The sequence below is a fragment of the Leuciscus leuciscus genome, assembly GCF_965113295.1.
Source record: "Leuciscus leuciscus genome assembly, chromosome: 15".
NCBI classification, from domain to species: Eukaryota; Metazoa; Chordata; class Actinopteri; order Cypriniformes; family Leuciscidae; genus Leuciscus; species Leuciscus leuciscus.
In genome coordinates, this window is record NC_138739.1 from 40498943 (window position 1) to 40511442 (window position 12500).

The 12500-nt window shown below is 35.0% G+C and overlaps 1 protein-coding gene across 4 annotated transcripts in view; it reads left to right on the plus strand.

Annotated features, from left to right (window-relative positions):
• The window catches only part of LOC309475376 (uncharacterized protein), a 140977-nt gene that overhangs the window by 64640 nt on the left and 63837 nt on the right, over nt 1-12500 (plus strand). The gene's annotated exons all lie outside the window — the stretch shown is intronic.

Consider the following 12500-nt stretch of genomic DNA (forward strand, 5'->3'; position numbering starts at 1 on the left):
AGTCAACCGAACATGTGTCTACATATAATCTGGAATGAGATTTGCAAAAACCCCAAAGAGATTTTTTTTTTGGGATTCGCAATAAATGATCTCTTCAGATTATCCGCATATATAAATGTGTTAAGAGCACCTGCAAGATGAAACCAGAGTCTCTCTGAGCTCCGTTGGCTGATAAAGACGGCCTATTTCATTGCCAGGCGTTGTTTTGTCCTGATGTGCTGTTAGCCGGCTCTCACCTGGGACCGGTGATAGCTTATCAAAGCCCGAGCAGTTCCTCTCCAGCTCGGGCAGATAATAGAGGCTTTCAGCGCTGTGAGTGGCAGCGGGGGGAACCATGGGAACCAGCGCTCAGCTGACAGAGAGATGGACAGCTTGACTGCTTTTGCAGCATCATGGGAAATAGCTGTCACCTGGGTTGCCATTGCCCGCAGAGATAACCTTCATTGTGACAGCATATACAAAGATTGTGTTTGTCTCCTGTTTGCGGAAGCCCTTGACTGGGAAGCTAATGCGATTGATCTTTCATTAGGGATGATCAATGCTTTAATTGATTATTGAGCCTTATTTGACATGGAAGCAACAGCATCTCTGGTTGGTGTTGTCTTGAATCGGCAGTGGTGAGAGGTGACTTGGCACGCTAGCTGCGGATTTAGTAGCATGCATGAGTGTGCTTTTTCAAAGGAAAATATGACAGTTAAGTGGATATTTGTGCTCCTTTGAAGCTGATTGGTCAATATCTAATGTGCTAAAACACACTAAATAACAGCTATGATATGAAACTGCACAACACGCACTGATGCAACTGTAAACCTTAAAGAACAACTGAAGTGCCATGAAACGCACAGCTATTCAATGTGTTGACGTAATTTCCAATGAAACAGGAAGACAGGGCGGGGCATATCGAACAGCTCCTCCCCTTTTTTTTAATGGCCAATAGCGTTTAGTTTATAAGACAGCTCGTCCAGAGCCATTGAGCTCGGTAAAGTTTCCTCCTAATCTCTAACCGTTTCTCCTCCTGATCTCGTGTTTTCTGGTCTGCGGGACTCGATCATATGATCCACCCTGTGTGTCGCGTCTCTGGACCGGACACTTCGCGTGACACTACTGTGAAACCAGACTTCATTCGCCCCAATGGAAAGCATATTTACACCCTCTGAATCGTTCCCTATCCCCTATATAGTGCACTTTGTGCCATTAACCATGTAGATAGTAAATGTTTGAACAAGTGACCGATTTTATCAGCAGCTTCAGCGTCTATTTATAATGTAGGGGGCGGAGCTTCAGATTCTAGAGAGCATTTGATTGGACAGAAAATCTGATGAGAAACTGAAGTGCAGAGCGATGTCATCAAAATCATTGATCCATAATGGTGGAAGTGAGAGACTGTAAGGTTTGAATGTATATAGTAAGACTAACATATTCATACTAAAAGCCAAATCATTTAGATTTCATGGGGACTTCATAGGTCCTGATATACTTCAAGCGGAATCGAAGAACGAACTGATGTAACGTAATTTCGAACAAAATTAGCCCAAAACGAAATTCGTTTGGAATTCATTTCAGGAGTTCGAAACGCCTGGTAAACACCTCCGAACTACCATTGGTCCGTGGCGATGATGTAATAGGTGGGTGTGGCTCTGAGGCTCCACCTTCTTTTACGGTTCATTTCTCCTGTTCAGTCCGAGACGTCCACGAGTGAAAACATGAAACACTGTAGAGCTGCTTTATAGTAGAAATGAAGTTGTACTTCTGATGAAACGAGACACTAACACTGTTTTTCATGTTTAATACGATAAAGCAGCTTGATTTTAAGCGACGGTATTTATTGTTTAAAGTGAAATATAAATAAACATGACGTGACTTTTTTGCCGTAGAGCTCGTGCAAACAGATCCACGATGCCATGATCAGATGCTTTATTAAAACTCTTGCTGTTTTCTCAGTTTTGTTGTGTGTTTATGTTGTTATTGAGAGGACAGCGTGCAGCACAGATTTACATGTTCATCTAACCGTTGCTCTCAGCATTATGGGCGGCGTCAGGATGTTCACTGACAGTATATCGCTAGTCACGTATTTCGAACTTCGTTTTACACGACAACGGCATTTTTGCCGAAAGCGCAAACTTTTGAGAACGAGATTCAAAGTGCACGTTTTTGAGTTATTTTTCATTTTTAGTGCATCGTTGTCATGTAAACAACTTAATGTACTGTGAAAACATGAACAAATCATTCTTAATAAGTTACCCAGTGAAATGTCACATTCTTTAAAGGCCTTCAACGCCCTCATGTTTAGCAACGGCTCATTCGCTCTGTGTGGCAATATTGGGATTGGAGCTTGATCTTGTTCCAGCTGGGATGTTGCCTGCCATAGGGGCCGTGCGGATGGACTCCTCTGTTCCCAGCTGTGGTTCGTCTTCAGATTCCTGGCCTGTTTTCACTTGATCGTGCTACGATTGAGCGTTTGTCTTTGATCAGATCTGTCAGCCGTAATCAGTCTCATTGTACATCCATGACCTGTCACTAGGGGCGTCTGAACTCTGCCACGGAAGTGCGTTTAGCTGGGAACTAGTCAAAATATAATTCTTTGCTTTATTGTAGAACTCTTTGATACTTCATTTGTTTGAGTATTTTGTTGGAAGTGTGTTAGCTGGAGTATTTCCTACATGGCAGGTCATCCTTTGAAGTAACGGTGGGCGATATGACCAAAACTTTATATCGTGGTGTATAATTTAATTATTGTTATTATGAAAAAAAAAAAAAAAAAAAAAAACTTGTGGAAAACAAGTGTGTATTGTATAGAATTTGCACTTGTAGTGTACTTCAAATAATAATACAAAAAAATAATTGCAGAGTGTACACTTTTTGATTATGATTCTTAACAGACTTGATGCCAAATTTAAAGGTATAGCGGAGGATCTTTCCAAATTTTAGATAAGCCTCTCCACTTTTTGAAAAGTTTGATTGATTCACCAGAATGATTGACAATTAGGAGGACCAATAGTTTAGACTACCCACCAGGAGGTAAAACATCCTCCGCTATACCTTTAATGTTTTACTTTAAAGTACTTTTAATGATTAGGTTGTACACAGTAAAAAATAAAAAAATATTTGGGTTAAATATGGACAATCCCAAACATAACCCAACCTGTTTGTCCATATTTGACCCAAACATGGCCATTTTGATGTGTTGACTAACATACTAAAGCAGCTGTGAAGCACTTGTTTATAATTTTTACTGTAGAGTGTAGTTCAATAGTTAGTAAGTTAATATATTTCAAATGTACTAAATGGCAGCTTCATCTTTACAAATGTGTAATTACAACTATATTTGAATACATGACATACAAGTTTCAAAAGAAATGTATAAAATTAAATAAAAAATAATAATACATTTCTATAAAATTACATTAAAGTGTATTTTAGTTTAGTTTACCATAAATGCTCATTGGTACATTCAGCAGTAACTTTAACAATATTTCCGTACAGTCAAAGTAATTATGGAATTAAATATGCACTTAAATACTACTTAAGTAGGTAAAAAAAACACTCTAAAGTTCCACTAATTACATTTAACATAAATTCTAATTATAATACATTTTCATTTAATTGCAACTGACAAGCAATTAAGACTTTGCACTTAAGCATATTCTTTTATTATTTCTATAAGTACTCTGTTTAGAAGTATGCTTAAGTATACTTCTATTTCACAAGGGTGTGTATCAAAAATATAGCTATTTTTACTGGAAATTCAATCATATTAGTTTAGTGTCCAACTATTAACTAGTTGCTTATTAGCATGCATATTACAAGGATATTGGCTGTTTATTAGTACATATAAAGCACATATTAATGTCTTATTCTGCAAAACAATATTCAACATCCCTTAATCCACTCAATTCCTAAACTTAACAATTACTTTACTAACTATTAATAACCCGTAATTAGGAGTTTATTGAGGCCAAAGGGTTACACTTTATTTGAAGGTGTCATTGTTACAGTGTAATTATATATTTAAGTACTGAGTAATATTAATTAACTACATGTACTTACTATAGGGTTAGGGTAGGATTTGGTTGAGGGTTAGTTGCATGTAATTATGCATAATTTACTGTTATTACTATGGCAAGTACATGTAACATAACAAGGACACTGTAAAATAAAGTGTTACCAAAAAGTCATAGTTAATAGTTAGTTAAAAGTGAGAATTGGACCCTAATCTAAAGGGTGACCTTAAATACTTTAAAATTAAAGTGCAGGTCATCTTGTTTTCTTTTTTTTCTTTTTTAATGTGAAACCTGATGGACGTGAACCAAAAGATAACATTATTCAAATGAATGTAAAAGTCTGTCATCAGAAGAAAACTTCTAAAACGTATGACCCTCAAAATAGTAGTATAGCCATAAATATATCCAACATATGCACACTTGTGAGTGAACATAATCTGCAGTAAGCCACAGTTACACATGTGCCAAGCTCTTAGAAATGTACTCTGTATTCATGTTGGTTTGTTATGTTTATAAAAAATTAAAAAATAATAAAAACTTGTACCATTTTAAAGAAAAATCTTTAGTCTCTAAAAATGTCATGTGGTATAACCATAGAGTATATTTTCTAAATATCTTCAAAACGTTTGTTGTTGTTGTTGTTGTTGTTGTCTTTTAAATATCACGAATTTCAAGTGTTTGGGAGTCGCACCATATGACACTTTAGAACCTGACCTAATCTTGTCTTAAAAAGGTGAAATTATGTAATATTTTAAGAGATTTGACACACAGTCATGAGGGTCTGCAATTATGACATCATTTCTGTTTCTGCATGTTGTTTGCACCACATGACTTTGATTTAGTGGACAAATAATGTTTACTTTATTTGGTTGCACTTTATTTTAAGGTGTATGTGTTACAGTGTAATTATACATTTCAATACTGAGTAATATTCATTAACTACATGTACTTACTATAGGGTTAGGGTTAGGTTAGTTGCATGTAATTATGCATAATTTATCATTATTACTATAGTAACTTGTAACAAGGACAATGTTTTAGCATTTAGTTATTTTCTTCATTATAAAATTAGGATGGTTGTACCGCCCTGACATTTTTAACTTTATGTCCCACAAAAAAATATTAAGTCAGATTTTTTTAAGTTTTAAGATACTTTTAAGTCAGAAACTGAGAATCATATCACTTTGACCCACACTATGTTTACTCAAGCAATCTGTGAAACTAAATAACTCTCTTTACACCGTAAAAAAAAATGCTGCCTTAAATTTTTAAGTACAATCAACTTGGATGTTTAAGTCATTTTCAACTTAAATTAATTAAAATAACTTGAAAAAATGAAAAGTACTTTCATACTTTTATAACTTCTAAAAAAAGGTTTTCTTAACTTATTTTGATGAGATAAAACAATGTAAAAACATGTTATCCTAACTTATTGATTATATAATATTTTAGAGTGTACTACAGTAAAAGCGCTTTCACAATAGGTGTCAAATACTTTACATCAACGTCTGAAAGATTCCAAAATACTGTTGCCCATATTGTGATCATCTAACACCAATCAAGACCTTAGTTCTTTTGTAAAACCTTGTTAGTTATTCCCTAGATATTAAGGCCTTTGTGTCCAAAGCACAGTCTGACTTTCAAGGAGTCTCGTTCGTGTTGCTGTCGTGAGGAGTGCCATTGTTAGGAAACAAGCTCTTTAAATGTGCTAAATTCTTCAGCCCCCAAAGGTAGAACACACACCTCTCTTTGTGATGCAGCAATGCCGTGGAATATTGAGCCGAGGTGCCAACCGCTCCACAGAGCTTTTCAGATGGCCTGGCACAAAGGCTTTCCTCACAGCATGACCCAACAATGGCGGTAACGGACCTTTTTGCTGTGCTAATGTGGGCCGAACTGTCATGCAGATCTACGTACAACTGCTTCTCTCCACCCTGCATCAAAACCTTCTTTTGTTTTAAACTCGTAGCTTTGGGGGTAATTCAGCTAATGGCTTGACAGGTTCTCACTCCGAGGGAGATTAGGAAGTCTTTGGCGGCTTCTGCGGTGACTTAGCACTGCAACAATTTGTACTAATTAGGATCCATAGAAAAAAAGCCCAAAGCTAATATGGGATTGGCTAAGCATCTTAACTTTATTACTGGTTTGTGCTCTGCTGATAATAACACAACAATGGTGTACGACAAAAAAAAAGGAAAAAAAAAAGGAATTGTGGAGAGGAAATGGTGCTTTGTTAGTTGTAGAGATTTTCACGGAGATTACATCAATCCACATGTAACTTAAATTAATTAATATGTTTTTGGTGAGTCACACCACATGACATTTTACAATCTAACAATCTAATATGCCATGTCAAAAAAGGTCAAATACTATAATTTATGACTTTTTGGCAGACAAAATATTAACTATTAAAATATTTTTCAATGAACACGTATGATTATGTTTTTGGTGAGTCGCACCACATGACATTTTACAGCCTAATTTGCTGTGTCAGATAAAAGGTCAAATACTATAATTTAGGACTTTTAGGCAGACAAAATATTGAATATTAGAATATTTTTAAATTAATAAATAACATGTTTTTGCCAGACACATTTTAATGAGGTTTCGTTTGAAAGAATTGAATGAGGATTTGACATTTGACCATTTTACATCAACTTGACATTTTTTGCTTTAAACCCACAAAAAACATCTACATATGAATTTTAATCCAGAAATTAAAAACATGCTCATCATACACTCAAACAATAGATCATTGAAAGTTTATTATTATGTATTTGCATCTTATTTTATTTATTTTCAAAATCTATTTATTCGAATGACTTACAATCAGCATAAATCTCTTACATTTGAAGCAACTAAGGGTCTGTTTACACGACTATGTTTTGAACTAAAAATGTAAAGCTTTTTATGTGTTTTGGTCGTTCATTTACACGACCATGGCGTTTTGGGGGCCTGACACACAAAGTTTTGAAAACGAGTTTCAAAGTGCAAGTTTTTGAAAATGATACCGTTTTTTATCGGTATAAATACCTTCTTTTTTTTATTTTATTTTTTTTAAGTATTGACAATGGTTGAATCAATAGACTGGATGATTAATATATAAACCTGATTATTGTGTATTTAAAACATTTGATTATACCATTCCATAAAATCTCATTCTTATATAATTTGTGCATGACTGATAAATATTCATCACATTAATTTATTAGTGTATGGTTAAAATTTGTAATCCAAATGACTTGAAATTTGAAATTAAAATGCACAAATCATATATTTTTGAGTGTAGAAGTGGTGTAATGATGAAGCTGCAAGTTATTTTATGTATAAATTGTGACTTAAATAATGTAGCTGACGAAAACTCCATATGTTTCATCCTCTCATTTAGTCCAGAATTATTTATATACGATTATATTTTTTATTAATATTTTGAATTCACTTTCATTTTATTTTCATTTCTCATTTAAATGTGTTTTTAATCTTTAGTAATTTTGTCATGTGTTTTGTAGTTAATGATGTTTAATGATAGTTTAAGTTTTATTTTATTTCAGTTTTAGTTGTAGTTAATTTTTTTCCCCCAAATGTATTTATTTGTATTTTCCAGTTTATTTGCGGTACATTTAGTGCTTCTACTTGAACTTATTAAAGTTAGTTGCAAAAGCAACATTTCTTTCAAGACAACTTTTCTTTATTTAATTTTTTTGCTAATATTTCACCTTTAATTTAATGATCAAAAATGTCTTTAATAGTCTTAGTTGACAGTTAACAATAATAACAATGATCCTCTCGCAAAGGCTTTTCACTAAGATATATTCTTCAAGAAAGATGGTAAAACGGTTGCACAACAATCCTAATGTAAAAATGTAAGATTTCAAAAGTCAAAGATTTCAGCATTTTGAAGTTTGTCATGAATCCGGCTAATGGTTGTGTGTTTAGTGTGTCGTGCACGTGCGCCTCAGGGCCAGTATTAGCAGCTCATTAAAGTAGCACTTCCTCCAGCTTTAGGGCCGAGCACAGGGAGCGACCCGAGGAGATGTCCCCTGCTGAGGCCGGCGAGAGACCTCACACCTCCCCGGGGAGGGTTTTATGTTGCGTTCACTCACCGGGGTGTGAAGAGACTCTTGCGGAGCTTCTGTTTAACAGCAGGAGTCTGTGTTTACTCTTCAGCAGAGCAGAGACACCTCTACTAGTGTTTCTCTTTCAGCAGAGACCCTTCACTCACTTATAATGACTTTACAGTTATTACTGATGGAGATCAACAATAATGGAGTGTGTGTCTCGTCCATCTATCTATCTATCTATCTATCTATCTATCTATCTATCTATCTATCTATCTATCTATCTATCTATCTATCTATCTATCTATCTATCTATCTATCTATCTATCTATCATCTATCTGTCTGTCTATCTGTCTGTCTGTCTGTCTGTCTGTCTGTCTATCTATCTATCTATCTATCTATCTATCTATCTATCTATCTATCTATCTATCTATCTATCTATCATCTATCTATCTATCTATCTATCTATCTATCTATCTATCTATCTATCTATCTATCTATCTGTCTGTCTGTCTATCTATCTATCTATCTATCTATCTATCTATCTATCTATCTATCTATCTATCTATCTATCTATCATCTATCTATCTATCTATCTATCTATCTATCTGTCTGTCTGTCTATCTATCTATCTATCTATCTATCTATCTGTCTGTCTGTCTGTCTGTCTATCTGTCTATCTGTCTGTCTGTCTGTCTGTCTGTCCATCTGTCTGTCTATCTATCTATCTATCTATCTATCTATCTATCTATCTATCTATCTATCTATCTATCTATCTGTATGTCTGTCTCTGTCTATCTGTCTGTCTGTCTGTCCATCTGTCTATCTATCTATCTATTTATCTATCTATCTATCTATCTATCTATCTATCTATCTATCTATCTATCTATCTATCTATCTATCTATCTATCTATCTATCTATCTATCTATCTATCTATCTGTCTGTCTGTCTGTCTGTCTATATATCTATCTATCTCTGTCCATCTATCTATCTATCTATCTATCTGTATGTCTGTCTCTGTCTATCTGTCTGTCTGTCTGTCTATCTATCTATCTATCTGTCTGTCCATCTATCTATCTATCTATCTATCTATCTATCTATCTATCTATCTATCTATCTATCTATCTATCTATCTATCTATCTGTCTGTCTGTCTGTCTGTCTGTCTATCTATATATCTATCTATCTCTGTCCATCTATCTATCTATCTATCTATCTATCTATCTATCTATCTATCTATCTATCTATCTATCTATCTATCTATCTATCTATCTATCTATCTATCTATCTATCTATCTATCTATCTATCTGTCTGTCTGTCTGTCTGTCTGTCTATCTATATATCTATCTATCTCTGTCCATCTATCTATCTATCTATCTATCTATCTATCTATCTATCTATCTATCTATCTATCTGTCTGTTTGTCTGTCTGTCTGTCTGTCTGTCTGTCTGTCTGTCGGTCTGTCTATCTATCTATCTCTGTCTGTCTGTCTGAAATGTTTCAAATAAATTATGTTCTTTATAACTCTCTGTTCACCAAAGAATTCTGGAAAAGTTGTCACTGTTAACACACACACAAAAAACTATTAAGTGACACAACTATTTTCAACATTGATAATGATAAGAAATGTTTCTAGAGCAGCAACATTCAAAAACTGACAATTTATTGGTGCCACAGAAAAAAAAAATGCATTTTAAATTGTAAAAAAATCTTCTAATATAATGTTCTGTGTATGAACAGGATTGCAGTGTTCTAGTTGTGCAAGGCATCTTTAAATGGAGAAATCACCAGTGTACTGTTTTCAAATGTACAATTTTAATGGCAGTTCAATATTGTTGTCACTTCCAGTCAACCACATGTTAACCCGTATAATAATTCAATATTGCTAATTATTCCCATGACTACAAATACTATGATTGTCGTCTGTTTAGATAAAGTTTTGATGAATTGATTAGCCGGAGCACCTTCTGCCTGTCTGACCACACCACGTTATCTGAGACAATGATCTCGACATGCTAATCACACAATGTTTCTGTGCTGGAAGTCTTGACGTAAGTGATGAATGATGTTCAGATTCCCGCTGGGTGAAACAAAAGCAGGACTCCTGCCTCACCTTGTCGAGCGGCTTGTTTGGACTAGAGGCTTAAAGGGAGGTGTCAAAGTGTGTCTCTCAACTGTAAGAAGCTTTCCTCTGGAGCAGCAGGGCCCTCGTTCACACACACACACACACACACACACACACACACACACACACACACACACACACACACACACACACACACACACACACACACACACACACACACACACACACACACATAATCACAGATACTAACCTGTCCATTTCATTATACACATTTACGCAGATTTTACTGTCTAAACATTTTAAAGAGTTATGAGGGAACATAATATCGAAAATAGTTCTGATTTGGGTTGGGAGCTAATGCTAAGTAGCTACATTTTGTTAATGTAAGTGCGGTTATGTAACTATTAGAAAATAATGATATGGTTTATACAAGTTTAATTTTCAGTAGTGATGTTTTCATTAGTATTTGATGTACATGAATGCACTGAGCAGATGCTTTTATCAAAAGTGCATTTAAATCATACATTTCGCCAATATGCGTGTTGCCTGCAATGTTCTTGCAACTGACCTACATGAATATAAAAAGGCAATCTATGTATGAGAAGCTATGCTAAACTGTGCATATGACATGTTGTGGCGTCTGTTAGGTGTGACATGCATTTAATATTTATAGATATGATTATTATTGTATAAACTAGCACAACCATTTTCAACACTGAAAATGATAAGAAATGGTTCTTGAGCAGAACATCTTGATTTCTGAAGGATCATGTGACAATGAAAACTGGAGTAAATTGCACAAGAATAAATAGCATTTTAAAATAGAACTTTCAATTAGAATTATATTTCATGATATTAGTGTTTTTACTGTATTTTTAATTCAAATAAATGCAGCCTTGGTGCAAAAAATCGTACATTACTGTAGTGTATATTATAAATATAATATTTGTCCTATAATCTGGTGCCTTAAAAAAAAAAAAAAAAAAAAGATTAAATAAATATATCGATAAAATAAATATATGTGCTAAAACGAATAATATGTGCAAAGTGAAATTTCATCACTGGTAAAACAGGTTGTTGGTTATGCAAGGAATTTATTCATATGGAATTATGTTTCTTTATATATTCATGATCCTTTTCCATGACCCAATGAATTGAGGTTAAACTGCAGCAAATGTTATTTTGTTTCCGACATCAAATTCTCTGGTCATGCTCATGAAGGTTTAGTTTAACAGTATTTAATGAATGTGAAAAGAAGGAGGAGCAAATATCTTATATCTGACCTAAGGTCAAGGAATGGGACTTGACCTCTGATTCATCAGCCTATTGATGGGTGGTCTTGAGCCGGACCATATGTACCAAAAAAATGCTTTTAAATCAGAACAGCCTTGACATTAGAGTCAGGTTTCATGATTCTCCCTTTATCATATTATACCACATTAAATCATAATGTGGTTTCACGACCATTACAACAATATAAATGTGTGTTTGCGGAATAGAGTGCATTATGCATGAATTGAAATGAGAAGAAAAAAAGAGATGGAGGACGATTTCCATGGAAATGTGAAGCAGCAATTTTAGTCTAAAAATAGCTTCATTTCCATGACCAGATCCTGAGACCTATTTATGTATTCACTGAGCGAGTGAACAATTAAAGCGCACAGATTGGCACACGAGAGGTGGGAGCCAGCATGAGGTTTGTGTCAACACCGCTGGCGTCTCCTCTGCTCTTATCCAGTTGTTGATATCCATTTGAGTGTTCCCCACTGAGATCCATTAATAAAACATTGGAAAAACATCTCATCCTTCAGCGCAAAAGATAAAACAAATCAAAGATGTTTTGGAGGAAGAGCACATTATCTAATCTGAATATCATCATGTTCAATCACGTTCAGTCTTTTTTTGGCCTTTTGCTGATGTGGATATAGTAAGAGTAATGATAAAATCGTGAATTTATTTTGCTAGCGTTCATTGGGTTGAAAGGGCAGAAGAGATGGGGTAGCTCTCTGAGACTTGAGAAAGTCTTTGCTTTGAGCCGAAGTCTGTTCCGCCGTCCGTCGGGACGTGCAGGTCACTTTGAGAGGCTTTAAAATATGTTGGCCACATTAGCTCCTCTGTTTCAGTAATGCGCTTAAATGTTGGACGGCGAGTATAGAAACCCCTCTTCCACTGCCGTTAGTGAATAGGCTACTCTTTCCCAAAGTTGATGCCTTCTTGGTTGGGTCCCATCTGCTGCAATTGAAAGGCCTTGAAAAGGGTTTTCTTTTTGGATTGTTCCCATATCTCTTGTTGGCAGCTGAGTTCTCTGGGCAGACACACAGGCCCTAGACTTCCCCTCCCATTTCATTCTTA